Raw genomic sequence first — 23335 nt, 5'->3', positions numbered from 1 at the left:
CCCCACTCATTCTGTTGTTCAACCAAATGAAGGAAGCCCCAGCAAGCTGGAGCATGCAAAAATTGCCACAAAACTCAGTTTTGCTCCTCTCCACGGAAATCTATAGTAAAAGGCGAAAGATTTTTACGTTCTGAAGAGAAGCCAGAGTATACTGGGCAAGGGCCTCCTCCCGACCTATCGCCATGGCCGCAGCCCTCCCTTGGCCCAGGGAGACCACCTAGAAGAGGCTGCGGCCTTTGGGGATGGAAAAACAAAAAGGGCAACACACAGCCAGCCGGGCAACAGCCCATCATCTTCCATAGGCTGCTCCATGTTCTGGTCCATCCTGCTGCCAGAGCGTCACTTACACTTCCAGCTCCCCAGAAGGGGGCCGTCCATGGCCACAATATTCAAATGAGGGCCACCTCCCAACCAACCACAGGATCCAGTCTCCCACTGAAAGCCCACCCCCCACTCATTCTGTTGTTCAACCAAATGAAGGAAGCCCCAGCAAGCTGGAGCATGCAAAAATTGCCACAAAACTCAGTTTTGCTCCTCTCCACGGAAATCTTTAGTAAAAGGCGAAAAATTTTTACGTTCTGAAGAGAAGCCAGAGTATACTGGGCAAGGGCCTCCTCCCGACCTACCGCCATGGCCGCAGCCCTCCCTTGGCCCAGGGAGACCACCTAGAAGAGGCTGCGGCCTTTGGGGATGGAAAAACAAAAAGGGCAACACACAGCCAGCCGGGCGACAGCCCATCATCTTCCATAGGCTGCTCCATGTTCTGGTCCATCCTGCTGCCAGAGCGTCACTTACACTTCCAGCTCCCCAGAAGGGGGCCGTCCATGGCCACAATATTCAAATGAGGGCCACCTCCCAACCAACCAGAGGATTCAGTCTCCCACTGAAAGCCCACCCCCCACTCATTCTGTTGTTCAACCAAATGAAGGAAGCCCCAGCAAGCTGGAGCATGCAAAAATTGCCACAAAACTCAGTTTTGCTCCTCTCCACGGAAATCTTTAGTAAAAGGCGAAAGATTTTTACGTTCTGAAGAGAAGCCAGAGTATACTGGGCAAGGGCCTCCTCCCGACCTACCGCCATGGCCGCAGCCCTCCCTTGGCCCAGGGAGACCACCTAGAAGAGGCTGCGGCCTTTGGGGATGGAAAAACAACAAGGGCAACACACAGCCAGCCGGGCGACAGCCCATCATCTTCCATAGGCTGCTCCATGTTCTGGTCCATCCTGCTGCCAGAGCATCACTTACACTTCCAGCTCCCCAGAAGGGGGCCGTCCATGGCCACAATATTCAAATGAGGGCCACCTCCCAACCAACCACAGGATTCAGTCTCCCACTGAAAGCCCACCCCCCACTCATTCTGTTGTTCAACCAAATGAAGGAAGCCCCAGCAAGCTGGAGCATGCAAAAATTGCCACAAAACTCAGTTTTGCTCCTCTCCACGGAAATCTTTAGTAAAAGGCGAAAGATTTTTACGTTCTGAAGAGAAGCCAGAGTATACTGGGCAAGGGCCTCCTCCCGACCTACCGCCATGTCCGCAGCCCTTCCTTGGCCCAGGGAGACCACCTAGTAGAGGCTGCGGCCTTTGGGGATGTAAAAACAAAAAGGGCAACACACAGCCAGCCGGGTGACAGCCCATCATCTTCCATAGGCTGCTCCATGTTCTGGTCCATCCTGCTGCCAGAGCGTCACTTACACTTCCAGCTCCCCAGAAGGGGGCCGTCCATGGCCACAATATTCAAATGAGGGCCACCTCCCAACCAACCACAGGATTCAGTCTCCCACTGAAAGCCCACCCCCCACTCATTCTGTTGTTCAACCAAAAGAAGGAAGCCCCAGCAAGCTGGAGCATGCAAAAATTGCCACAAAACTCAGTTTTGCTCCTCTCCACGGAAATCTTTAGTAAAAGGCGAAAAATTTTTACGTTCTGAAGAGAAGCCAAAGTATACTGGGCAAGGGCCTCCTCCCGACCTACCGCCATGGCCGCAGCCCTCCCTTGGCCCAGGGAGACCACCTAGAAGAGGCTGTGGCCTTTGGGGATGGGAAAACAAAAAGGGCAACACACAGCCAGCCGGGCGACAGCCCATCATCTTCCATAGGCTGCTCCATGTTCTGGTCCATCCTGCTGCCAGAGCGTCACTTACACTCCCAGCTCCCCAGAAGGGGGCCGTCCATGGCCACAATATTCAAATGAGGGCCACCTCCCAACCAACCACAGGATTCAGTCTCCCACTGAAAGCCCACCCCCCACTCATTCTGTTGTTCAACCAAATGAAGGAAGCCCCAGCAAGCTGGAGCATGCAAAAATTGCCACAAAACTCAGTTTTGCTCCTCTCCACGGAAATCTTTAGTAAAAGGCGAAAGATTTTTACGTTCTGAAGAGAAGCCAGAGTATACTGGGCAAGGGCCTCCTCCCGACCTACCGCCATGGCCGCAGCCCTCCCTTGGCCCAGGGAGACCACCTAGAAGAGGCTGCGGCCTTTGGGGATGGAAAAACAAAAAGGGCAACACACAGCCAGCCGGGCGACAGCCCATCATCTTCCATAGGCTGCTCCATGTTCTGGTCCATCCTGCTGCCAGAGCGTCACTTACACTTCCAGCTCCCCAGAAGGGGGCCGTCCATGGCCACAATATTCAAATGAGGGCCACCTCCCAACCAACCACAGGATTCAGTCTCCCACTGAAAGCCCAACCCCCACTCATTCTGTTGTTCAACCAAATGAAGGAAGCCCCAGCAAGCTGGAGCATGCAAATATTGCCACAAAACTCAGTTTTGCTCCTCTCCACGGAAATCTTTAGTAAAAGGCGAAAGATTTTTACGTTCTGAAGAGAAGCCAGAGTATACTGGGCAAGGGCCTCCTCCCGACCTACCGCCATGGCCGCAGCCCTCCCTTGGCCCAGGGAGACCACCTAGAAGAGGCTGCGGCCTTTGGGGATGGAAAAACAAAAAGGGCAACACACAGCCAGCCGGGCGACAGCCCATCATCTTCCATAGGCTGCTCCATGTTCTGGTCCATCCTGCTGCCAGAGCGTCACTTACACTTCCAGCTCCCCAGAAGGGGGCCGTCCATGGCCACAATATTCAAATGAGGGCCACCTCCCAACCAACCACAGGATTCAGTCTCCCACTGAAAGCCCACCCCCCACTCATTCTGTTGTTCAACCAAATGAAGGAAGCCCCAGCAAGCTGGAGCATGCAAAAATTGCCACAAAACTCAGTTTTGCTCCTCTCCACGGAAATCTTTAGTAAAAGGCGAAAGATTTTTAAGTTCTGAAGAGAAGCCAGAGTATACTAGGCACGGGCCTCCTCCCGACCTACCGCCATGGCCGCAGCCCTCCCTTGGCCCAGGGAGACCACCTAGAAGAGGCTGCGGCCTTTGGGGATGGAAAAACAAAAAGGGCAACACACAGCCAGCCGGGCGACAGCCCATCATCTTCCATAGGCTGCTCCATGTTCTGGTCCATCCTGCTGCCAGAGCGTCACTTACACTTCCAGCTCCCCAGAAGGGGGCCGTCCATGGCCACAATATTCAAATGAGGGCCACCTCCCAACCAACCACAGGATTCAGTCTCCCACTGAAAGCCCACCCCCCACTCATTCTGTTGTTCAACCAAATGAAGGAAGCCCCAGCAAGCTGGAGCATGCAAAAATTGCCACAAAACTCAGTTTTGCTCCTCTCCACGGAAATCTTTAGTAAAAGGCAAAAGATTTTTACGTTTTGAAGAGAAGCCAGAGTATACTGGGCAAGGGCCTCCTCCCGACCTACCGCCATGGCCGCAGCCCTCCCTTGGCCCAGGGAGACCACCTAGAAGAGGCTGCGGCCTTTGGGGATGGAAAAACAAAAAGGGCAACACACAGCCAGCCGGGCGACAGCCCATCATCTTCCATAGGCTGCTCCATGTTCTGGTCCATCCTGCTGCCAGAGCGTCACTTACACTTCCAGCTCCCCAGAAGGGGGCCATCCATGGCCACAATATTCAAATGAGGGCCACCTCCCAACCAACCACAGGATTCAGTCTCCCACTGAAAGCCCACCCCCCACTCATTCTGTTGTTCAACCAAATGAAGGAAGCCCCAGCAAGCTGGAGCATGCAAAAATTGCCACAAAACTCAGTTTTGCTCCTCTCCACGGAAATCTTTAGTAAAAGGCGAAAGATTTTTAAGTTCTGAAGAGAAGCCAGAGTATACTAGGCACGGGCCTCCTCCCGACCTACCGCCATGGCCGCAGCCCTCCCTTGGCCCAGGGAGACCACCTAGAAGAGGCTGCGGCCTTTGGGGATGGAAAAACAAAAAGGGCAACACACAGCCAGCCGGGCGACAGCCCATCATCTTCCATAGGCTGCTCCATGTTCTGGTCCATCCTGCTGCCAGAGCGTCACTTACACTTCCAGCTCCCCAGAAGGGGGCCGTCCATGGCCACAATATTCAAATGAGGGCCACCTCCCAACCAACCACAGGATTCAGTCTCCCACTGAAAGCCCACCCCCCACTCATTCTGTTGTTCAACCAAATGAAGGAAGCCCCAGCAAGCTGGAGCATGCAAAAATTGCCACAAAACTCAGTTTTGCTCCTCTCCACGGAAATCTATAGTAAAAGGCGAAAGATTTTTACGTTCTGAAGAGAAGCCAGAGTATACTGGGCAAGGGCCTCCTCCCGACCTATCGCCATGGCCGCAGCCCTCCCTTGGCCCAGGGAGACCACCTAGAAGAGGCTGCGGCCTTTGGGGATGGAAAAACAAAAAGGGCAACACACAGCCAGCCGGGCAACAGCCCATCATCTTCCATAGGCTGCTCCATGTTCTGGTCCATCCTGCTGCCAGAGCGTCACTTACACTTCCAGCTCCCCAGAAGGGGGCCGTCCATGGCCACAATATTCAAATGAGGGCCACCTCCCAACCAACCACAGGATTCAGTCTCCCACTGAAAGCCCACCCCCCACTCATTCTGTTGTTCAACCAAATGAAGGAAGCCCCAGCAAGCTGGAGCATGCAAAAATTGCCACAAAACTCAGTTTTGCTCCTCTCCACGGAAATCTTTAGTAAAAGGCGAAAGATTTTTACGTTCTGAAGAGAAGCCAGAGTATACTGGGCAAGGGCCTCCTCCCGACCTACCGCCATGGCCGCAGCCCTCCCTTGGCCCAGGGAGACCACCTAGAAGAGGCTGCGGCCTTTGGGGATGGAAAAACAAAAAGGGCAACACACAGCCAGCCGGGCGACAGCCCATCATCTTCCATAGGCTGCTCCATGTTCTGGTCCATCCTGCTGCCAGAGCGTCACTTACACTTCCAACTCCCCAGAAGGGGGCCGTCCATGGCCACAATATTCAAATGAGGGCCACCTCCCAACCAACCACAGGATTCAGTCTCCCACTGAAAGCCCACCCCCCACTCATTCTGTTGTTCAACCAAATGAAGGAAGCCCCAGCAAGCTGGAGCATGCAAAAATTGCCACAAAACTCAGTTTTGCTCCTCTCCACGGAAATCTTTAGTAAAAGGCGAAAGATTTTTACGTTCTGAAGAGAAGCCAGAGTATACTGGGCAAGGGCCTCCTCCCGACCTACCGCCATGGCCGCAGCCCTCCCTTGGCCCAGGGAGACCACCTAGAAGAGGCTGCGGCCTTTGGGGATGGAAAAACAAAAAGGGCAACACACAGCCAGCCGGGCGACAGCCCATCATCTTCCATAGGCTGCTCCATGTTCTGGTCCATCCTGCTGCCAGAGCGTCACTTACACTTCCAGCTCCCCAGAAGGGGGCCGTCCATGGCCACAATATTCAAATGAGGGCCACCTCCCAACCAACCACAGGATCCAGTCTCCCACTGAAAGCCCACCCCCCACTCATTCTGTTGTTCAACCAAATGAAGGAAGCCCCAGCAAGCTGGAGCATGCAAAAATTGCCACAAAACTCAGTTTTGCTCCTCTCCACGGAAATCTTTAGTAAAAGGCGAAAGATTTTTACGTTCTGAAGAGAAGCCAGAGTATACTGGGCAAGGGCCTCCTCCCGACCTACCGCCATGGCCGCAGCCCTTCCTTGGCCCAGGGAGACCACCTAGTAGAGGCTGCGGCCTTTGGGGATGTAAAAACAAAAAGGGCAACACACAGCCAGCCGGGTGACAGCCCATCATCTTCCATAGGCTGCTCCATGTTCTGGTCCATCCTGCTGCCAGAGCGTCACTTACACTTCCAGCTCCCCAGAAGGGGGCCGTCCATGGCCACAATATTCAAATGAGGGCCACCTCCCAACCAACCACAGGATTCAGTCTCCCACTGAAAGCCCACCCCCCACTCATTCTGTTGTTCAACCAAAAGAAGGAAGCCCCAGCAAGCTGGAGCATGCAAAAATTGCCACAAAACTCAGTTTTGCTCCTCTCCACGGAAATCTTTAGTAAAAGGCGAAAAATTTTTACGTTCTGAAGAGAAGCCAGAGTATACTGGGCAAGGGCCTCCTCCCGACCTACCGCCATGGCCGCAGCCCTCCCTTGGCCCAGGGAGACCACCTAGAAGAGGCTGCAGCCTTTGGGGATGGAAAAACAAAAAGGGCAACACACAGCCAGCCGGGCGACAGCCCATCATCTTCCATAGGCTGCTCCATGTTCTGGTCCATCCTGCTGCCAGAGCGTCACTTACACTTCCAGCTCCCCAGAAGGGGGCCGTCCATGGCCACAATATTCAAATGAGGGCCACCTCCCAACCAACCACAGGATTCAGTTTCCCACTGAAAGCCCACCCCCCACTCATTCTGTTGTTCAACCAAATGAAGGAAGCCCCAGCAAGCTGGAGCATGCAAAAATTGCCACAAAGCTCAGTTTTGCTCCTCTCCACGGAAATCTTTAGTAAAAGGCGAAAGATTTTTACGTTCTGAAGAGAAGCCAGAGTATACTGGGCAAGGGCCTCCTCCCGACCTACCGCCATGGCCGCAGCCCTCCCTTGGCCCAGGGAGACCACCTAGAAGAGGCTGCGGCGTTTGGGGATGGAAAAACAAAAAGGGCAACACACAGCCAGCCGGGCGACAGCCCATCATCTTCCATAGGCTGCTCCATGTTCTGGTCCATCCTGCTGCCAGAGCGTCACTTACACTTCCAGCTCCCCAGAAGGGGGCCGTCCATGGCCACAATATTCAAATGAGGGCCACCTCCCAACCAACCACAGGATTCAGTCTCCCACTGAAAGCCCACCCCCCACTCATTCTGTTGTTCAACCAAATGAAGGAAGCCCCAGCAAGCTGGAGCATGCAAAAATTGCCACAAAACTCAGTTTTGCTCCTCTCCATGGAAATCTTTAGTAAAAGGCGAAAGATTTTTACATTCTGAAGAGAAGCCAGAGTATACTGGGCAAGGGCCTCCTCCCGACCTACCGCCATGGCCGCAGCCCTCCCTTGGCCCAGGGAGACCACCTAGAAGAGGCTGCGGCCTTTGGGGATGGAAAAACAAAAAGGGCAACACACAGCCAGCCGGGCGACAGCCCATCATCTTCCATAGGCTGCTTCATGTTCTGGTCCATCCTGCTGCCAGAGCGTCACTTACACTTCCAGCTCCCCAGAAGGGGGCCGTCCATGGCCACAATATTCAAATGAGGGCCACCTCCCAACCAACCACAGGATTCAGTCTCCCACTGAAAGCCCACCCCCCACTCATTCTGTTGTTCAACCAAATGAAGGAAGCCCCAGCAAGCTGGAGCATGCAAAAATTGCCACAAAACTCAGTTTTGCTCCTCTCCATGGAAATCTTTAGTAAAAGGCGAAAGATTTTTACGTTCTGAAGAGAAGCCAGAGTATACTGGGCAAGGGCCTCCTCCCGACCTACCGCCATGGCCGCAGCCCTCCCTTGGCCCAGGGAGACCACCTAGAAGAGGCTGCGGCCTTTGGGGATGGAAAAACAAAAAGGGCAACACACAGCCAGCCGGGCGACAGCCCATCATCTTCCATAGGCTGCTCCATGTTCTGGTCCATCCTGCTGCCAGAGCGTCACTTACACTTCCAGCTCCCCAGAAAGGGGCCGTCCATGGCCACAATATTCAAATGAGGGCCACCTCCCAACCAACCACAGGATTCAGTCTCCCACTGAAAGCCCACCCCCACTCATTCTGTTGTTTAACCAAATGAAGGAAGCCCCAGCAAGCTGGAGCATGCAAAAATTGCCACAAAACTCAGTTTTGCTCCTCTCCACGGAAATCTTTAGTAAAAGGCGAAAGATTTTTACGTTCTGAAGAGAAGCCAGAGTATACTGGGCAAGGGCCTCCTCCCGACCTACCGCCATGGCCGCAGCCCTCCCTTGGCCCAGGGAGACCACCTAGAAGAGGCTGCGGCCTTTGGGGATGGAAAAACAAAAAGGGCAACACACAGCCAGCCGGGCGACAGCCCATCATCTTCCATAGGCTGCTCCATGTTCTGGTCCATCCTGCTGCCAGAGTGTCACTTACACTTCCAGCTCCCCAGAAGGGGGCCGTCCATGGCCACAATATTCAAATGAGGGCCACCTCCCAACCAACCAGAGGATTCAGTCTCCCACTGAAAGCCCACCCCCCACTCATTCTGTTGTTCAACCAAATGAAGGAAGCCCCAGCAAGCTGGAGCATGCAAAAATTGCCACAAAACTCAGTTTTGCTCCTCTCCACGGAAATCTTTAGTAAAAGGCGAAAGATTTTTACGTTCTGAAGAGAAGCCATAGTATACTGGGCAAGGGCCTCCTCCCGACCTACCGCCATGGCCGCAGCCCTCCCTTGGCCCAGGGAGACCACCTAGAAGAGGCTGCGGCCTTTGGGGATGGAAAAACAACAAGGGCAACACACAGCCAGCCGGGCGACAGCCCATCATCTTCCATAGGCTGCTCCATGTTCTGGTCCATCCTGCTGCCAGAGCATCACTTACACTTCCAGCTCCCCAGAAGGGGGCCGTCCATGGCCACAATATTCAAATGAGGGCCACCTCCCAACCAACCACAGGATTCAGTCTCCCACTGAAAGCCCACCCCCCACTCATTCTGTTGTTCAACCAAATGAAGGAAGCCCCAGCAAGCTGGAGCATGCAAAAATTGCCACAAAACTCAGTTTTGCTCCTCTCCACGGAAATCTTTAGTAAAAGGCGAAAGATTTTTACGTTCTGAAGAGAAGCCAGAGTATACTGGGCAAGGGCCTCCTCCCGACCTACCGCCATGGCCGCAGCCCTTCCTTGGCCCAGGGAGACCACCTAGTAGAGGCTGCGGCCTTTGGGGATGTAAAAACAAAAAGGGCAACACACAGCCAGCCGGGTGACAGCCCATCATCTTCCATAGGCTGCTCCATGTTCTGGTCCATCCTGCTGCCAGAGCGTCACTTACACTTCCAGCTCCCCAGAAGGGGGCCGTCCATGGCCACAATATTCAAATGAGGGCCACCTCCCAACCAACCACAGGATTCAGTCTCCCACTGAAAGCCCACCCCCCACTCATTCTGTTGTTCAACCAAAAGAAGGAAGCCCCAGCAAGCTGGAGCATGCAAAAATTGCCACAAAACTCAGTTTTGCTCCTCTCCACGGAAATCTTTAGTAAAAGACGAAAGATTTTTACGTTCTGAAGAGAAGCCAGAGTATACTGGGCGAGGGCCTCCTCCCGACCTACCGCCATGGCCGCAGCCCTCCCTTGGCCCAGGGAGACCACCTAGAAGAGGCTGCGGCCTTTGGGGATGGAAAAACAACAAGGGCAACACACAGCCAGCCGGGCGACAGCCCATCATCTTCCATAGGCTGCTCCATGTTCTGGTCCATCCTGCTGCCAGAGCGTCACTTACACTTCCAGCTCCCCAGAAGGGGGCCGTCCATGGCCACAATATTCAAATGAGGGCCACCTCCCAACCAACCACAGGATTCAGTCTCCCACTGAAAGCCCACCCCCACTCATTCTGTTGTTCAACCAAATGAAGGAAGCCCCAGCAAGCTGGAGCATGCAAAAATTGCCACAAAACTCAGTTTTGCTCCTCTCCACGGAAATCTTTAGTAAAAGGCGAAAGATTTTTACGTTCTGAAGAGAAGCCAGAGTATACTGGGCAAGGGCCTCCTCCCGACCTACCGCCATGGCCGCAGCCCTCCCTTGGCCCAGGGAGACCACCTAGAAGAGGCTGCGGCCTTTGGGGATGGAAAAACAAAAAGGGCAACACACAGCCAGCCGGGCGACAGCCCATCATCTTCCATAGGCTGCTCCATGTTCTGGTCCATCCTGCTGCCAGAGCGTCACTTACACTTCCAGCTCCCCAGAAGGGGGCCGTCCATGGCCACAATATTCAAATGAGGGCCACCTCCCAACCAACCACAGGATTCAGTCTCCCACTGAAAGCCCACCCCCCACTCATTCTGTTGTTCAACCAAATGAAGGAAGCCCCAGCAAGCTGGAGCATGCAAAAATTGCCACAAAACTCAGTTTTGCTCCTCTCCACGGAAATCTTTAGTAAAAGGCTAAAGATTTTTACGTTCTGAAGAGAAGCCAGAGTATACTGGGCAAGGGCATCCTCCCGACCTACCGCTATGGCCGCAGCCCTCCCTTGGCCCAGGGAGACCACCTAGAAGAGGCTGCGGCCTTTGGGGATGGAAAAACAAAAAGGGCAACAAACAGCCAGCCGGGCGACAGCCCATCATCTTCCATAGGCTGCTCCATGTTCTGGTCCATCCTGCTGCCAGAGCGTCACTTACACTTCCAGCTCCCCAGAAGGGGGCCGTCCATGGCCACAATATTCAAATGAGGGCCACCTCCCAACCAACCACAGGATTCAGTCTCCCACTGAAAGCCCACCCCCCACTCATTCTGTTGTTCAACCAAATGAAGGAAGCCCCAGCAAGCTGGAGCATGCAAAAATTGCCACAAAACTCAGTTTTGCTCCTCTCCACGGAAATCTTTAGTAAAAGGCGAAAGATTTTTACGTTCTGAAGAGAAGCCAGAGTATACTGGGCAAGGGCCTCCTCCCGACCTACCGCCATGGCCGCAGCCCTCCCTTGGCCCAGGGAGACCACCTAGAAGAGGCTGCGGCCTTTGGGGATGGAAATACAAAAAGGGCAACACACAGCCAGCCGGGCGACAGCCCATCATCTTCCATAGGCTGCTCCATGTTCTGGTCCATCCTGCTGCCAGAGCGTCACTTACACTTCCAGCTCCCCAGAAGGGGGCCGTCCATGGCCACAATATTCAAATGAGGGCCACCTCCCAACCAACCACAGGATTCAGTCTCCCACTGAAAGCCCACCCCCCACTCATTCTGTTGTTCAACCAAATGAAGGAAGCCCCAGCAAGCTGGAGCATGCAAAAATTGCCACAAAACTCAGTTTTGCTCCTCTCCACGGAAATCTTTAGTAAAAGGCGAAAGATTTTTACGTTCTGAAGAGAAGCCAGAGTATACTGGGCAAGGGCCTCCTCCCGACCTACCGCCATGGCCGCAGCCCTTCCTTGGCCCAGGGAGACCACCTAGAAGAGGCTGCGGCCTTTGGGGATGTAAAAACAAAAAGTGCAACACACAGCCAGCCGGGTGACAGTCCATCATCTTCCATAGGCTGCTCCATGTTCTGGTCCATCCTGCTGCCAGAGCGTCACTTACACTTCCAGCTCCCCAGAAGGGGGCCGTCCATGGCCACAATATTCAAATGAGGGCCACCTCACATCCAACCACAGGATTCAGTCTTCCACTGAAGAGAAGCCAGAGTATACTGGGCAAGGGCCTCCTCCCGACCTACCGCCATGGCTGCAGCCCTCCCTTGGCCCAGGGAGACCACCTAGAAGAGGCTGCGGCCTTTGGGGATGGAAAAACAAAAAGGGCAACACACAGCCAGCCGGGTGACAGCCCATCATCTTCCATAGGCTGCTCCATGTTCTGGTCCATCCTGCTGCCAGAGCGTCACTTACACTTCCAGCTCCCCAGAAGGGGGCCGTCCATGGCCACAATATTCAAATGAGGGCCACCTCCCAACCAACCACAGGATTCAGTCTCCCACTGAAAGCCCACCCCCCACTCATTCTGTTGTTCAACCAAAAGAAGGAAGCCCCATCAAGCTGGAGCATGCAAAAATTGCCACAAAACTCAGTTTTGCTCCTCTCCACGGAAATCTTTAGTAAAAGACGAAAGATTTTTACGTTCTGAAGAGAAGCCAGAGTATACTGGGCAAGGGCCTCCTCCCGACCTACCGCCATGGCCGCAGCCCTCCCTTGGCCCAGGGAGACCACCTAGAAGAGGCTGCGGCCTTTGGGGATGGAAAAACAAAAAGGGCAACACACAGCCAGCCGGGCGACAGCCCATCATCTTCCATAGGCTGCTCCATGTTCTGGTCCATCCTGCTGCCAGAGCGTCACTTACACTTCCAGCTCCCCAGAAGGGGGCCGTCCATGGCCACAATATTCAAATGAGGGCCACCTCCCAACCAACCACAGGATTCAGTCTCCCACTGAAAGCCCACCCCCCACTCATTCTGTTGTTCAACCAAATGAAGGAAGCCCCAGCAAGCTGGAGCATGCAAAAATTGCCACAAAACTCAGTTTAGCTCCTCTCCACGGAAATCTTTAGTAAAAGGCGAAAAATTTTTACGTTCTGAAGAGAAGCCAGAGTATACTGGGCAAGGGCCTCCTCCCGACCTACCGCCATGGCCGCAGCCCTCCCTTGGCCCAGGGAGACCACCTAGAAGAGGCTGCGGCCTTTGGGGATGGAAAAACAACAAGGGCAACACACAGCCAGCCGGGCGACAGCCCATCATCTTCCATAGGCTGCTCCATGTTCTGGTCCATCCTGCTGCCAGAGCGTCACTTACACTTCCAGCTCCCCAGAAGGGGGCCGTCCATGGCCACAATATTCAAATGAGGGCCACCTCCCAACCAACCACAGGATTCAGTCTCCCACTGAAAGCCCACCCCCACTCATTCTGTTGTTCAACCAAATGAAGGAAGCCCCAGCAAGCTGGAGCATGCAAAAATTGCCACAAAACTCAGTTTTGCTCCTCTCCACGGAAATCTTTAGTAAAAGGCGAAAGATTTTTACGTTCTGAAGAGAAGCCAGAGTATACTGGGCAAGGGCCTCCTCCCGACCTACCGCCATGGCCGCAGCCCTCCCTTGGCCCAGGGAGACCACCTAGAAGAGGCTGCGGCCTTTGGGGATGGAAAAACAAAAAGGGCAACACACAGCCAGCCGGGCGACAGCCCATCATCTTCCATAGGCTGCTCCATGTTCTGGTCCATCCTGCTGCCAGAGCGTCACTTACACTTCCAGCTCCCCAGAAGGGGGCCGTCCATGGCCACAATATTCAAATGAGGGCCACCTCCCAACCAACCAGAGGATTCAGTCTCCCACTGAAAGCCCACCCCCCACTCATTCTGTTGTTCAACCAAATGAAGGAAGCCCCAGCAAGCTGGAGCATGCAAAAATTGCCACAAAACTCAGTTTTGCTCCTCTCCACGGAAATCTTTAGTAAAAGGCGAAAGATTTTTACGTTCTGAAGAGAAGCCAGAGTATACTGGGCAAGGGCCTCCTCCCGACCTACCGCCATGGCCGCAGCCCTCCCTTGGCCCAGGGAGACCACCTAGAAGAGGCTGCGGCCTTTGGGGATGGAAAAACAACAAGGGCAACACACAGCCAGCCGGGCGACAGCCCATCATCTTCCATAGGCTGCTCCATGTTCTGGTCCATCCTGCTGCCAGAGCATCACTTACACTTCCAGCTCCCCAGAAGGGGGCCGTCCATGGCCACAATATTCAAATGAGGGCCACCTCCCAACCAACCACAGGATTCAGTCTCCCACTGAAAGCCCACCCCCCACTCATTCTGTTGTTCAACCAAATGAAGGAAGCCCCAGCAAGCTGGAGCATGCAAAAATTGCCACAAAACTCAGTTTTGCTCCTCTCCACGGAAATCTTTAGTAAAAGGCGAAAGATTTTTACGTTCTGAAGAGAAGCCAGAGTATACTGGGCAAGGGCCTCCTCCCGACCTACCGCCATGGCCGCAGCCCTTCCTTGGCCCAGGGAGACCACCTAGTAGAGGCTGCGGCCTTTGGGGATGTAAAAACAAAAAGGGCAACACACAGCCAGCCGGGTGACAGCCCATCATCTTCCATAGGCTGCTCCATGTTCTGGTCCATCCTGCTGCCAGAGCGTCACTTACACTTCCAGCTCCCCAGAAGGGGGCCGTCCATGGCCACAATATTCAAATGAGGGCCACCTCCCAACCAACCACAGGATTCAGTCTCCCACTGAAAGCCCACCCCCCACTCATTCTGTTGTTCAACCAAAAGAAGGAAGCCCCAGCAAGCTGGAGCATGCAAAAATTGCCACAAAACTCAGTTTTGCTCCTCTCCACGGAAATCTTTAGTAAAAGACGAAAGATTTTTACGTTCTGAAGAGAAGCCAGAGTATACTGGGCAAGGGCCTCCTCCCGACCTACCGCCATGGCCGCAGCCCTCCCTTGGCCCAGGGAGACCACCTAGAAGAGGCTGCGGCCTTTGGGGATGGAAAAACAACAAGGGCAACACACAGCCAGCCGGGCGACAGCCCATCATCTTCCATAGGCTGCTCCATGTTCTGGTCCATCCTGCTGCCAGAGCGTCACTTACACTTCCAGCTCCCCAGAAGGGGGCCGTCCATGGCCACAATATTCAAATGAGGGCCACCTCCCAACCAACCACAGGATTCAGTCTCCCACTGAAAGCCCACCCCCACTCATTCTGTTGTTCAACCAAATGAAGGAAGCCCCAGCAAGCTGGAGCATGCAAAAATTGCCACAAAACTCAGTTTTGCTCCTCTCCACGGAAATCTTTAGTAAAAGGCGAAAGATTTTTACGTTCTGAAGAGAAGCCAGAGTATACTGGGCAAGGGCCTCCTCCCGACCTACCGCCATGGCCGCAGCCCTCCCTTGGCCCAGGGAGACCACCTAGAAGAGGCTGCGGCCTTTGGGGATGGAAAAACAAAAAGGGCAACACACAGCCAGCCGGGCGACAGCCCATCATCTTCCATAGGCTGCTCCATGTTCTGGTCCATCCTGCTGCCAGAGCGTCACTTACACTTCCAGCTCCCCAGAAGGGGGCCGTCCATGGCCACAATATTCAAATGAGGGCCACCTCCCAACCAACCACAGGATTCAGTCTCCCACTGAAAGCCCACCCCCCACTCATTCTGTTGTTCAACCAAATGAAGGAAGCCCCAGCAAGCTGGAGCATGCAAAAATTGCCACAAAACTCAGTTTTGCTCCTCTCCACGGAAATCTTTAGTAAAAGGCTAAAGATTTTTACGTTCTGAAGAGAAGCCAGAGTATACTGGGCAAGGGCCTCCTCCCGACCTACCGCTATGGCCGCAGCCCTCCCTTGGCCCAGGGAGACCACCTAGAAGAGGCTGCGGCCTTTGGGGATGGAAAAACAAAAAGGGCAACAAACAGCCAGCCGGGCGACAGCCCATCATCTTCCATAGGCTGCTCCATGTTCTGGTCCATCCTGCTGCCAGAGCGTCACTTACACTTCCAGCTCCCCAGAAGGGGGCCGTCCATGGCCACAATATTCAAATGAGGGCCACCTCCCAACCAACCAGAGGATTCAGTCTCCCACTGAAAGCCCACCCCCCACTCATTCTGTTGTTCAACCAAATGAAGGAAGCCCCAGCAAGCTGGAGCATGCAAAAATTGCCACAAAACTCAGTTTTGCTCCTCTCCACGGAAATCTTTAGTAAAAGGCGAAAGATTTTTACGTTCTGAAGAGAAGCCAGAGTATACTGGGCAAGGGCCTCCTCCCGACCTACCGCCATGGCCGCAGCCCTCCCTTGGCCCAGGGAGACCACCTAGAAGAGGCTGCGGCCTTTGGGGATGGAAAAACAACAAGGGCAACACACAGCCAGCCGGGCGACAGCCCATCATCTTCCATAGGCTGCTCCATGTTCTGGTCCATCCTGCTGCCAGAGCATCACTTACACTTCCAGCTCCCCAGAAGGGGGCCGTCCATGGCCACAATATTCAAATGAGGGCCACCTCCCAACCAACCACAGGATTCAGTCTCCCACTGAAAGCCCACCCCCCACTCATTCTGTTGTTCAACCAAATGAAGGAAGCCCCAGCAAGCTGGAGCATGCAAAAATTGCCACAAAACTCAGTTTTGCTCCTCTCCACGGAAATCTTTAGTAAAAGGCGAAAGATTTTTACGTTCTGAAGAGAAGCCAGAGTATACTGGGCAAGGGCCTCCTCCCGACCTACCGCCATGGCCGCAGCCCTTCCTTGGCCCAGGGAGACCACCTAGTAGAGGCTGCGGCCTTTGGGGATGTAAAAACAAAAAGGGCAACACACAGCCAGCCGGGTGACAGCCCATCATCTTCCATAGGCTGCTCCATGTTCTGGTCCATCCTGCTGCCAGAGCGTCACTTACACTTCCAGCTCCCCAGAAGGGGGCCGTCCATGGCCACAATATTCAAATGAGGGCCACCTCCCAACCAACCACAGGATTCAGTCTCCCACTGAAAGCCCACCCCCCACTCATTCTGTTGTTCAACCAAAAGAAGGAAGCCCCAGCAAGCTGGAGCATGCAAAAATTGCCACAAAACTCAGTTTTGCTCCTCTCCACGGAAATCTTTAGTAAAAGACGAAAGATTTTTACGTTCTGAAGAGAAGCCAGAGTATACTGGGCAAGGGCCTCCTCCCGACCTACCGCCATGGCCGCAGCCCTCCCTTGGCCCAGGGAGACCACCTAGAAGAGGCTGCGGCCTTTGGGGATGGAAAAACAACAAGGGCAACACACAGCCAGCCGGGCGACAGCCCATCATCTTCCATAGGCTGCTCCATGTTCTGGTCCATCCTGCTGCCAGAGCGTCACTTACACTTCCAGCTCCCCAGAAGGGGGCCGTCCATGGCCACAATATTCAAATGAGGGCCACCTCCCAACCAACCACAGGATTCAGTCTCCCACTGAAAGCCCACCCCCACTCATTCTGTTGTTCAACCAAATGAAGGAAGCCCCAGCAAGCTGGAGCATGCAAAAATTGCCACAAAACTCAGTTTTGCTCCTCTCCACGGAAATCTTTAGTAAAAGGCGAAAGATTTTTACGTTCTGAAGAGAAGCCAGAGTATACTGGGCAAGGGCCTCCTCCCGACCTACCGCCATGGCCGCAGCCCTCCCTTGGCCCAGGGAGACCACCTAGAAGAGGCTGCGGCCTTTGGGGATGGAAAAACAAAAAGGGCAACACACAGCCAGCCGGGCGACAGCCCATCATCTTCCATAGGCTGCTCCATGTTCTGGTCCATCCTGCTGCCAGAGCGTCACTTACACTTCCAGCTCCCCAGAAGGGGGCCGTCCATGGCCACAATATTCAAATGAGGGCCACCTCCCAACCAACCACAGGATTCAGTCTCCCACTGAAAGCCCACCCCCCACTCATTCTGTTGTTCAACCAAATGAAGGAAGCCCCAGCAAGCTGGAGCATGCAAAAATTGCCACAAAACTCAGTTTTGCTCCTCTCCACGGAAATCTTTAGTAAAAGGCTAAAGATTTTTACGTTCTGAAGAGAAGCCAGAGTATACTGGGCAAGGGCCTCCTCCCGACCTACCGCTATGGCCGCAGCCCTCCCTTGGCCCAGGGAGACCACCTAGAAGAGGCTGCGGCCTTTGGGGATGGAAAAACAAAAAGGGCAACAAACAGCCAGCCGGGCGACAGCCCATCATCTTCCATAGGCTGCTCCATGTTCTGGTCCATCCTGCTGCCAGAGCGTCACTTACACTTCCAGCTCCCCAGAAGGGGGCCGTCCATGGCCACAATATTCAAATGAGGGCCACCTCCCAACCAACCACAGGATTCAGTCTCCCACTGAAAGCCCACCCCCCACTCATTCTGTTGTTCAACCAAATGAAGGAAGCCCCAGCAAGCTGGAGCATGCAAAAATTGCCACAAAACTCAGTTTTGCTCCTCTCCACGGAAATCTTTAGTAAAAGGCGAAAGATTTTTACGTTCTGAAGAGAAGCCAGAGTATACTGGGCAAGGGCCTCCTCCCGACCTACCGCCATGGCCGCAGCCCTCCCTTGGCCCAGGGAGACCACCTAGAAGAGGCTGCGGCCTTTGGGGATGGAAATACAAAAAGGGCAACACACAGCCAGCCGGGCGACAGCCCATCATCTTCCATAGGCTGCTCCATGTTCTGGTCCATCCTGCTGCCAGAGCGTCACTTACACTTCCAGCTCCCCAGAAGGGGGCCGTCCATGGCCACAATATTCAAATGAGGGCCACCTCCCAACCAACCACAGGATTCAGTCTCCCACTGAAAGCCCACCCCCCACTCATTCTGTTGTTCAACCAAAAGAAGGAAGCCCCATCAAGCTGGAGCATGCAAAAATTGCCACAAAACTCAGTTTTGCTCCTCTCCACGGAAATCTTTAGTAAAAGACGAAAGATTTTTACGTTCTGAAGAGAAGCCAGAGTATACTGGGCAAGGGCCTCCTCCCGACCTACCGCCATGGCCGCAGCCCTCCCTTGGCCCAGGGAGACCACCTAGAAGAGGCTGCGGCCTTTGGGGATGTAAAAACAACAAGGGCAACACACAGCCAGCCGGGCGACAGCCCATCATCTTCCATAGGCTGCTCCATGTTCTGGTCCATCCTGCTGCCAGAGCGTCACTTACACTTCCAGCTCCCCAGAAGGGGGCCGTCCATGGCCACAATATTCAAATGAGGGCCACCTCCCAACCAACCACAGGATTCAGTCTCCCACTGAAAGCCCACCCCCACTCATTCTGTTGTTCAACCAAATGAAGGAAGCCCCAGCAAGCTGGAGCATGCAAAAATTGCCACAAAACTCAGTTTTGCTCCTCTCCACGGAAATCTTTAGTAAAAGGCGAAAGATTTTTACGTTCTGAAGAGAAGCCAGAGTATACTGGGCAAGGGCCTCCTCCCGACCTACCGCCATGGCCGCAGCCCTCCCTTGGCCCAGGGAGACCACCTAGAAGAGGCTGCGGCCTTTGGGGATGGAAAAACAAAAAGGGCAACACACAGCCAGCCGGGCGACAGCCCATCATCTTCCATAGGCTGCTCCATGTTCTGGTCCATCCTGCTGCCAGAGCGTCACTTACACTTCCAGCTCCCCAGAAGGGGGCCGTCCATGGCCACAATATTCAAATGAGGGCCACCTCCCAACCAACCACAGGATTCAGTCTCCCACTGAAAGCCCACCCCCCACTCATTCTGTTGTTCAACCAAATGAAGGAAGCCCCAGCAAGCTGGAGCATGCAAAAATTGCCACAAAACTCAGTTTTGCTCCTCTCCACGGAAATCTTTAGTAAAAGGCTAAAGATTTTTACGTTCTGAAGAGAAGCCAGAGTATACTGGGCAAGGGCCTCCTCCCGACCTACCGCCATGGCCGCAGCCCTCCCTTGGCCCAGGGAGACCACCTAAAAGAGGCTGCGGCCTTTGGGGATGGAAAAACAAAAAGGGCAACACACAGGCAGCCGGGCGACAGCCCATCATCTTCCATAGGCTGCTCCATGTTCTGGTCCATCCTGCTGCCAGAGCGTCACTTACACTTCCAGCTCCCCAGAAGGGGGCCGTCCATGGCCACAATATTCAAATGAGGACCACCTCCCAACCAACCACAGGATTCAGTCTACCACTGAAAGCCCACCCCCCACTCATTCTGTTGTTCAACCAAATGAAGGAAGCCCCAGCAAGCTGGAGCATGCAAAAATTGCCACAAAACTCAGTTTTGCTCCTCTCCACGAAAATCTTTAGTAAAAGGCGAAAGATTTTTACGTTCTGAAGAGAAGCCAGAGTATACTGGGCAAGGGCCTCCTCCCGACCTACCGCCATGGCCGCAGCCCTCCATCCTGCTGCCAGAGCGTCACTTACACTTCCAGCTCCCCAGAAGGGGGCCGTCCATGGCCACAATATTCAAATGAGGGCCACCTCCCAACCAACCACAGGATTCAGTCTCCCACTGAAAGCCCACCCCCCACTCATTCTGTTGTTCAACCAAATGAAGCATGCAAAAATTGCCACAAAACTCAGTTTTGCTCCTCTCCACGGAAATCTTTAGTAAAAGGCGAAAGATTTTTACATTCTGAAGAGAAGCCAGAGTATACTGGGCAAGGGCCTCCTCCCGACCTACCGCCATGGCCGCAGCCCTCCCTTGGCCCAGGGAGACCACCTAGAAGAGGCTGCGGCCTTTGGGGATGGAAAAACAAAAAGGGCAACACACAACCAGCCGGGCGACAGCCCATCATCTTCCATAGGCTGCTCCATGTTCTGGTCCATCCTGCTGCCAGAGCGTCACTTACACTTCCAGCTCCCCAGAAGGGGGCCGTCCATGGCCACAATATTCAAATGAGGGCCACCTCCCAACCAACCACAGGATTCAGTCTCCCACTGAAAGCCCACCCCCCACTCATTCTGTTGTTCAACCGAATGAAGGAAGCCCCAGCAAGCTGGAGCATGCAAAAATTGCCACAAAACTCAGTTTTGCTCCTCTCCACGGAAATCTTTAGTAAAAGGCGAAAGATTTTTACGTTCTGAAGAGAAGCCAGAGTATACTGGGCAAGGGCCTCCTCCCGACCTACCGCCATGGCCGCAGCCCTCCCTTGACCCAGGGAGACCACCTAGAAGAGGCTGCGGCCTTTGGGGATGGAAAAACAAAAAGGGCAACACACAGCCAGCCGGGCGACAGCCCATCATCTTCCATAGGCTGCTCCATGTTCTGGTCCATCCTGCTGCCAGAGCGTCACTTACACTTCCAGCTCCCCAGAAGGGGGCCATCCATGGCCACAATATTCAAATGAGGGCCACCTCCCAACCAACCACAGGATTCAGTCTCCCACTGAAAGCCCACCCCCCACTCATTCTGTTGTTCAACCAAATGAAGGAAGCCCCAGCAAGCTGGATCATGCAAAAATTGCCACAAAACTCAGTTTTGCTCCTCTCCATGGAAATCTTTAGTAAAAGGCGAAAGATTTTTACGTTCTGAAGAGAAGCCAGAGTATACTGGGCAAGGGCCTCCTCCCGACCTACCGCCATGGCCGCAGCCCTCCCTTGGCCCAGGGAGACCACCTAGAAGAGGCTGCGGCCTTTGGGGATGGAAAAACAAAAAGGGCAACACACAGCCAGTGGGGCGACAGCCCATCATCTTCCATAGGCTGCTCCATGTTCTGGTCCATCCTGCTGCCAGAGCGTCACTTACACTTCCAGCTCCCCAGAAGGGGGCCGTCCATGGCCACAATATTCAAATGAGGGCCACCTCCCAAGCAACCACAGGATTCAGTCTCCCACTGAAAGCCCACCCCCCACTCATTTTGTTGTTCAACCAAATGAAGGAAGCCCCAGCAAGCTGGAGCATGCAAAAATTGCCACAAAACTCAGTTTTGCTCCTCTCCACGGAAATCTTTAGTAAAAGGCAAAAGATTTTTACGTTCTGAAGAGAAGCCAGAGTATACTGGGCAAGGGCCTCCTCCCGACCTACCGCCATGGCCGCAGCCCTCCCTTGGCCCAGGGAGACCACCTAGAAGAGGCTGCGGCCTTTGGGGATGGAAAAACAAAAAGGGCAACACACAGCCAGCCGGGCGACAGCCCATCATCTTCCATAGACTGCTCCATGTTCTGGTCCATCCTGGTGCCAGAGCGTCACTTACACTTCCAGCTCCCCAGAAGGGGACCGTCCATGGCCACAATATTCAAATGAGGGCCACCTCCCAACCAACCACAGGATTCAGTCTCCCACTGAAAGCCCACCCCCCACTCATTCTGTTGTTCAACCAAATGAAGGAAGCCCCAGCAAGCTGGAGCATGCAAAAATTGCCACAAAACTCAGTTTTGCTCCTCTCCACGGAAATCTTTAGTAAAAGGCGAAAGATTTTTACGTTCTGAAGAGAAGCCAGAGTATACTGGGCAAGGGCCTCCTCCCGACCTACCGCCATGGCCGCAGCCCTCCCTTGGCCCAGGGAGACCACCTAGAAGAGGCTGCGGCCTTTGGGGATGGAAAAACAAAAAGGGCAACACACAGCCAGTCGGGCGACAGCCCATCATCTTCCATAGGCTGCTCCATGTTCTGGTCCATCCTGCTGCCAGAGCGTCACTTACACTTCCAGCTCCCCAGAAGGGGGCCGTCCATAGCCACAATATTCAAATGAGGGCCACCTCCCAAGCAACCACAGGATTCAGTCTCCCACTGAAAGCCCACCCCCCACTCATTTTGTTGTTCAACCAAATGAAGGAAGCCCCAGCAAGCTGGAGCATGCAAAAATTGCCACAAAACTCAGTTTTGCTCCTCTCCACGGAAATCTTTAGTAAAAGGCAAAAGATTTTTACGTTTTGAAGAGAAGCCAGAGTATACTGGGCAAGGGCCTCCTCCCGACCTACCGCCATGGCCGCAGCCCTCCCTTGGCCCAGGGAGACCACCTAGAAGAGGCTGCGGCCTTTGGGGATGGAAAAACAAAAAGGGCAACACACAGCCAGCCGGGCGACAGCCCATCATCTTCCATAGGCTGCTCCATGTTCTGGTCCATCCTGCTGCCAGAGCGTCACTTACACTTCCAGCTCCCCAGAAGGGGGCCGTCCATGGCCACAATATTCAAATGAGGGCCACCTCCCAACCAACCACAGGATTCAGTCTCCCACTGAAAGCCCACCCCCCACTCATTCTGTTGTTCAACCAAATGAAGGAAGCCCCAGCAAGCTGGAGCATGCAAAAATTGCCACAAAACTCAGTTTTGCTCCTCTCCACGGAAATCTTTAGTAAAAGGCGAAAGATTTTTACGTTCTGAAGAGAAGCCAGAGTATACTGGGCAAGGGCCTCCTCCCGACCTACCGCCATGGCCGCAGCCCTCCCTTGGCCCAGGGAGACCACCTAGAAGAGGCTGCGGCCTTTGGGGATGGAAAAACAAAAAGGGAAACACACAGCCAGCCGGGCGACAGCCCATCATCTTCCATAGGCTGCTCCATGTTCTGGTCCATCCTGCTGCCAGAGCGTCACTTACACTTCCAGCTCCCCAGAAGGGGGCCGTCCATGGCCACAATATTCAAATGAGGGCCACCTCCCAACCAACCACAGGATTCAGTCTCCCACTGAAAGCCCACCCCCCACTCATTCTGTTGTTCAACCAAATAAAGGAAGCCCCAGCAAGCTGGAGCATGCAAAAATTGCCAAAAAACTCAGTTTTGCTCCTCTCCACGGAAATCTTTAGTAAAAGGCGAAAGATTTTTACGTTCTGAAGAGAAGCCAGAGTATACTGGGCAAGGGCCTCCTCCCGACCTACCGCCATGGCCGCAGCCCTCCCTTGGCCCAGGGAGACCACCTAGAAGAGGCTGCGGCCTTTGGGGATGGAAAAACAAAAAGGGCAACACACAGCCAGCCGGGCGACAGCCCATCATCTTCCATAGGCTGCTCCATGTTCTGGTCCATCCTGCTGC

General features: G+C 54.1%; 52 non-coding genes across 52 annotated transcripts; all 52 read right to left on the bottom strand.

Moving 5' to 3' along the window:
- Positions 1-34: 34 nt before the first annotated feature.
- On the bottom strand, positions 35-150 carry LOC141260268 (U5 spliceosomal RNA). Its single transcript, XR_012319026.1, has one exon. It is a non-coding gene; the product is annotated as a U5 spliceosomal RNA (small nuclear RNA).
- A 332-nt stretch (positions 151-482) lies between these two features.
- On the bottom strand, positions 483-598 carry LOC141259758 (U5 spliceosomal RNA). The gene has a single exon (XR_012318528.1). It is a non-coding gene; the product is annotated as a U5 spliceosomal RNA (small nuclear RNA).
- Positions 599-930: 332 nt separating this feature from the next.
- On the bottom strand, positions 931-1046 carry LOC141260813 (U5 spliceosomal RNA). Its single transcript, XR_012319534.1, has one exon. It is a non-coding gene; the product is annotated as a U5 spliceosomal RNA (small nuclear RNA).
- A 332-nt stretch (positions 1047-1378) lies between these two features.
- Positions 1379-1494, bottom strand: LOC141260812 (U5 spliceosomal RNA). The gene has a single exon (XR_012319533.1). It is a non-coding gene; the product is annotated as a U5 spliceosomal RNA (small nuclear RNA).
- A 332-nt stretch (positions 1495-1826) lies between these two features.
- LOC141260007 (U5 spliceosomal RNA) lies at positions 1827-1942 on the bottom strand. Its single transcript, XR_012318770.1, has one exon. It is a non-coding gene; the product is annotated as a U5 spliceosomal RNA (small nuclear RNA).
- A 332-nt stretch (positions 1943-2274) lies between these two features.
- LOC141260810 (U5 spliceosomal RNA) lies at positions 2275-2390 on the bottom strand. Its single transcript, XR_012319531.1, has one exon. It is a non-coding gene; the product is annotated as a U5 spliceosomal RNA (small nuclear RNA).
- A 332-nt stretch (positions 2391-2722) lies between these two features.
- LOC141259889 (U5 spliceosomal RNA) lies at positions 2723-2838 on the bottom strand. The gene has a single exon (XR_012318657.1). It is a non-coding gene; the product is annotated as a U5 spliceosomal RNA (small nuclear RNA).
- Positions 2839-3170: 332 nt separating this feature from the next.
- Positions 3171-3286, bottom strand: LOC141259958 (U5 spliceosomal RNA). The gene has a single exon (XR_012318723.1). It is a non-coding gene; the product is annotated as a U5 spliceosomal RNA (small nuclear RNA).
- A 332-nt stretch (positions 3287-3618) lies between these two features.
- On the bottom strand, positions 3619-3734 carry LOC141259814 (U5 spliceosomal RNA). Its single transcript, XR_012318582.1, has one exon. It is a non-coding gene; the product is annotated as a U5 spliceosomal RNA (small nuclear RNA).
- A 332-nt stretch (positions 3735-4066) lies between these two features.
- Positions 4067-4182, bottom strand: LOC141259957 (U5 spliceosomal RNA). Its single transcript, XR_012318722.1, has one exon. It is a non-coding gene; the product is annotated as a U5 spliceosomal RNA (small nuclear RNA).
- A 332-nt stretch (positions 4183-4514) lies between these two features.
- On the bottom strand, positions 4515-4630 carry LOC141260267 (U5 spliceosomal RNA). The gene has a single exon (XR_012319025.1). It is a non-coding gene; the product is annotated as a U5 spliceosomal RNA (small nuclear RNA).
- Positions 4631-4962: 332 nt separating this feature from the next.
- Positions 4963-5078, bottom strand: LOC141260809 (U5 spliceosomal RNA). Its single transcript, XR_012319530.1, has one exon. It is a non-coding gene; the product is annotated as a U5 spliceosomal RNA (small nuclear RNA).
- A 332-nt stretch (positions 5079-5410) lies between these two features.
- On the bottom strand, positions 5411-5526 carry LOC141260808 (U5 spliceosomal RNA). Its single transcript, XR_012319529.1, has one exon. It is a non-coding gene; the product is annotated as a U5 spliceosomal RNA (small nuclear RNA).
- A 332-nt stretch (positions 5527-5858) lies between these two features.
- Positions 5859-5974, bottom strand: LOC141260807 (U5 spliceosomal RNA). Its single transcript, XR_012319528.1, has one exon. It is a non-coding gene; the product is annotated as a U5 spliceosomal RNA (small nuclear RNA).
- Positions 5975-6306: 332 nt separating this feature from the next.
- On the bottom strand, positions 6307-6422 carry LOC141259756 (U5 spliceosomal RNA). The gene has a single exon (XR_012318526.1). It is a non-coding gene; the product is annotated as a U5 spliceosomal RNA (small nuclear RNA).
- Positions 6423-6754: 332 nt separating this feature from the next.
- Positions 6755-6870, bottom strand: LOC141259996 (U5 spliceosomal RNA). The gene has a single exon (XR_012318759.1). It is a non-coding gene; the product is annotated as a U5 spliceosomal RNA (small nuclear RNA).
- A 332-nt stretch (positions 6871-7202) lies between these two features.
- Positions 7203-7318, bottom strand: LOC141260302 (U5 spliceosomal RNA). The gene has a single exon (XR_012319059.1). It is a non-coding gene; the product is annotated as a U5 spliceosomal RNA (small nuclear RNA).
- Positions 7319-7650: 332 nt separating this feature from the next.
- On the bottom strand, positions 7651-7766 carry LOC141260080 (U5 spliceosomal RNA). Its single transcript, XR_012318840.1, has one exon. It is a non-coding gene; the product is annotated as a U5 spliceosomal RNA (small nuclear RNA).
- A 331-nt stretch (positions 7767-8097) lies between these two features.
- Positions 8098-8213, bottom strand: LOC141260806 (U5 spliceosomal RNA). The gene has a single exon (XR_012319527.1). It is a non-coding gene; the product is annotated as a U5 spliceosomal RNA (small nuclear RNA).
- Positions 8214-8545: 332 nt separating this feature from the next.
- LOC141260184 (U5 spliceosomal RNA) lies at positions 8546-8661 on the bottom strand. Its single transcript, XR_012318943.1, has one exon. It is a non-coding gene; the product is annotated as a U5 spliceosomal RNA (small nuclear RNA).
- A 332-nt stretch (positions 8662-8993) lies between these two features.
- Positions 8994-9109, bottom strand: LOC141260805 (U5 spliceosomal RNA). Its single transcript, XR_012319526.1, has one exon. It is a non-coding gene; the product is annotated as a U5 spliceosomal RNA (small nuclear RNA).
- A 332-nt stretch (positions 9110-9441) lies between these two features.
- On the bottom strand, positions 9442-9557 carry LOC141260049 (U5 spliceosomal RNA). The gene has a single exon (XR_012318811.1). It is a non-coding gene; the product is annotated as a U5 spliceosomal RNA (small nuclear RNA).
- Positions 9558-9888: 331 nt separating this feature from the next.
- On the bottom strand, positions 9889-10004 carry LOC141260804 (U5 spliceosomal RNA). Its single transcript, XR_012319525.1, has one exon. It is a non-coding gene; the product is annotated as a U5 spliceosomal RNA (small nuclear RNA).
- Positions 10005-10336: 332 nt separating this feature from the next.
- LOC141259852 (U5 spliceosomal RNA) lies at positions 10337-10452 on the bottom strand. Its single transcript, XR_012318620.1, has one exon. It is a non-coding gene; the product is annotated as a U5 spliceosomal RNA (small nuclear RNA).
- A 332-nt stretch (positions 10453-10784) lies between these two features.
- LOC141260803 (U5 spliceosomal RNA) lies at positions 10785-10900 on the bottom strand. The gene has a single exon (XR_012319524.1). It is a non-coding gene; the product is annotated as a U5 spliceosomal RNA (small nuclear RNA).
- Positions 10901-11232: 332 nt separating this feature from the next.
- Positions 11233-11348, bottom strand: LOC141260802 (U5 spliceosomal RNA). Its single transcript, XR_012319523.1, has one exon. It is a non-coding gene; the product is annotated as a U5 spliceosomal RNA (small nuclear RNA).
- A 637-nt stretch (positions 11349-11985) lies between these two features.
- LOC141259945 (U5 spliceosomal RNA) lies at positions 11986-12101 on the bottom strand. Its single transcript, XR_012318710.1, has one exon. It is a non-coding gene; the product is annotated as a U5 spliceosomal RNA (small nuclear RNA).
- Positions 12102-12433: 332 nt separating this feature from the next.
- Positions 12434-12549, bottom strand: LOC141259883 (U5 spliceosomal RNA). Its single transcript, XR_012318651.1, has one exon. It is a non-coding gene; the product is annotated as a U5 spliceosomal RNA (small nuclear RNA).
- A 331-nt stretch (positions 12550-12880) lies between these two features.
- LOC141260801 (U5 spliceosomal RNA) lies at positions 12881-12996 on the bottom strand. The gene has a single exon (XR_012319522.1). It is a non-coding gene; the product is annotated as a U5 spliceosomal RNA (small nuclear RNA).
- A 332-nt stretch (positions 12997-13328) lies between these two features.
- On the bottom strand, positions 13329-13444 carry LOC141260799 (U5 spliceosomal RNA). Its single transcript, XR_012319520.1, has one exon. It is a non-coding gene; the product is annotated as a U5 spliceosomal RNA (small nuclear RNA).
- A 332-nt stretch (positions 13445-13776) lies between these two features.
- LOC141260798 (U5 spliceosomal RNA) lies at positions 13777-13892 on the bottom strand. Its single transcript, XR_012319519.1, has one exon. It is a non-coding gene; the product is annotated as a U5 spliceosomal RNA (small nuclear RNA).
- Positions 13893-14224: 332 nt separating this feature from the next.
- Positions 14225-14340, bottom strand: LOC141260048 (U5 spliceosomal RNA). Its single transcript, XR_012318810.1, has one exon. It is a non-coding gene; the product is annotated as a U5 spliceosomal RNA (small nuclear RNA).
- A 331-nt stretch (positions 14341-14671) lies between these two features.
- On the bottom strand, positions 14672-14787 carry LOC141260797 (U5 spliceosomal RNA). Its single transcript, XR_012319518.1, has one exon. It is a non-coding gene; the product is annotated as a U5 spliceosomal RNA (small nuclear RNA).
- Positions 14788-15119: 332 nt separating this feature from the next.
- LOC141259851 (U5 spliceosomal RNA) lies at positions 15120-15235 on the bottom strand. The gene has a single exon (XR_012318619.1). It is a non-coding gene; the product is annotated as a U5 spliceosomal RNA (small nuclear RNA).
- A 332-nt stretch (positions 15236-15567) lies between these two features.
- Positions 15568-15683, bottom strand: LOC141260796 (U5 spliceosomal RNA). Its single transcript, XR_012319517.1, has one exon. It is a non-coding gene; the product is annotated as a U5 spliceosomal RNA (small nuclear RNA).
- Positions 15684-16015: 332 nt separating this feature from the next.
- On the bottom strand, positions 16016-16131 carry LOC141260795 (U5 spliceosomal RNA). Its single transcript, XR_012319516.1, has one exon. It is a non-coding gene; the product is annotated as a U5 spliceosomal RNA (small nuclear RNA).
- A 332-nt stretch (positions 16132-16463) lies between these two features.
- LOC141260047 (U5 spliceosomal RNA) lies at positions 16464-16579 on the bottom strand. Its single transcript, XR_012318809.1, has one exon. It is a non-coding gene; the product is annotated as a U5 spliceosomal RNA (small nuclear RNA).
- Positions 16580-16910: 331 nt separating this feature from the next.
- On the bottom strand, positions 16911-17026 carry LOC141260794 (U5 spliceosomal RNA). The gene has a single exon (XR_012319515.1). It is a non-coding gene; the product is annotated as a U5 spliceosomal RNA (small nuclear RNA).
- Positions 17027-17358: 332 nt separating this feature from the next.
- On the bottom strand, positions 17359-17474 carry LOC141259850 (U5 spliceosomal RNA). Its single transcript, XR_012318618.1, has one exon. It is a non-coding gene; the product is annotated as a U5 spliceosomal RNA (small nuclear RNA).
- A 332-nt stretch (positions 17475-17806) lies between these two features.
- On the bottom strand, positions 17807-17922 carry LOC141260793 (U5 spliceosomal RNA). Its single transcript, XR_012319514.1, has one exon. It is a non-coding gene; the product is annotated as a U5 spliceosomal RNA (small nuclear RNA).
- Positions 17923-18254: 332 nt separating this feature from the next.
- On the bottom strand, positions 18255-18370 carry LOC141259944 (U5 spliceosomal RNA). The gene has a single exon (XR_012318709.1). It is a non-coding gene; the product is annotated as a U5 spliceosomal RNA (small nuclear RNA).
- Positions 18371-18701: 331 nt separating this feature from the next.
- Positions 18702-18817, bottom strand: LOC141260792 (U5 spliceosomal RNA). The gene has a single exon (XR_012319513.1). It is a non-coding gene; the product is annotated as a U5 spliceosomal RNA (small nuclear RNA).
- Positions 18818-19149: 332 nt separating this feature from the next.
- On the bottom strand, positions 19150-19265 carry LOC141259849 (U5 spliceosomal RNA). The gene has a single exon (XR_012318617.1). It is a non-coding gene; the product is annotated as a U5 spliceosomal RNA (small nuclear RNA).
- A 332-nt stretch (positions 19266-19597) lies between these two features.
- On the bottom strand, positions 19598-19713 carry LOC141260110 (U5 spliceosomal RNA). Its single transcript, XR_012318869.1, has one exon. It is a non-coding gene; the product is annotated as a U5 spliceosomal RNA (small nuclear RNA).
- A 188-nt stretch (positions 19714-19901) lies between these two features.
- Positions 19902-20017, bottom strand: LOC141260377 (U5 spliceosomal RNA). Its single transcript, XR_012319133.1, has one exon. It is a non-coding gene; the product is annotated as a U5 spliceosomal RNA (small nuclear RNA).
- A 332-nt stretch (positions 20018-20349) lies between these two features.
- Positions 20350-20465, bottom strand: LOC141260791 (U5 spliceosomal RNA). Its single transcript, XR_012319512.1, has one exon. It is a non-coding gene; the product is annotated as a U5 spliceosomal RNA (small nuclear RNA).
- Positions 20466-20797: 332 nt separating this feature from the next.
- Positions 20798-20913, bottom strand: LOC141260358 (U5 spliceosomal RNA). Its single transcript, XR_012319115.1, has one exon. It is a non-coding gene; the product is annotated as a U5 spliceosomal RNA (small nuclear RNA).
- Positions 20914-21245: 332 nt separating this feature from the next.
- On the bottom strand, positions 21246-21361 carry LOC141261036 (U5 spliceosomal RNA). Its single transcript, XR_012319747.1, has one exon. It is a non-coding gene; the product is annotated as a U5 spliceosomal RNA (small nuclear RNA).
- A 332-nt stretch (positions 21362-21693) lies between these two features.
- LOC141260790 (U5 spliceosomal RNA) lies at positions 21694-21809 on the bottom strand. Its single transcript, XR_012319511.1, has one exon. It is a non-coding gene; the product is annotated as a U5 spliceosomal RNA (small nuclear RNA).
- A 332-nt stretch (positions 21810-22141) lies between these two features.
- On the bottom strand, positions 22142-22257 carry LOC141259803 (U5 spliceosomal RNA). Its single transcript, XR_012318571.1, has one exon. It is a non-coding gene; the product is annotated as a U5 spliceosomal RNA (small nuclear RNA).
- Positions 22258-22589: 332 nt separating this feature from the next.
- LOC141260788 (U5 spliceosomal RNA) lies at positions 22590-22705 on the bottom strand. The gene has a single exon (XR_012319509.1). It is a non-coding gene; the product is annotated as a U5 spliceosomal RNA (small nuclear RNA).
- A 332-nt stretch (positions 22706-23037) lies between these two features.
- On the bottom strand, positions 23038-23153 carry LOC141260756 (U5 spliceosomal RNA). The gene has a single exon (XR_012319477.1). It is a non-coding gene; the product is annotated as a U5 spliceosomal RNA (small nuclear RNA).
- Positions 23154-23335: the final 182 nt, after the last annotated feature.

This window comes from Phyllobates terribilis, unplaced genomic scaffold, assembly GCF_046119375.1.
Source record: "Phyllobates terribilis strain yellow unplaced genomic scaffold, ASM4611937v1 Scaffold_3__8_contigs__length_932513732, whole genome shotgun sequence".
Lineage (NCBI taxonomy): Eukaryota > Metazoa > Chordata > Amphibia > Anura > Dendrobatidae > Phyllobates > Phyllobates terribilis.
This window is presented reverse-complemented; position numbering and strand designations above follow the sequence as displayed.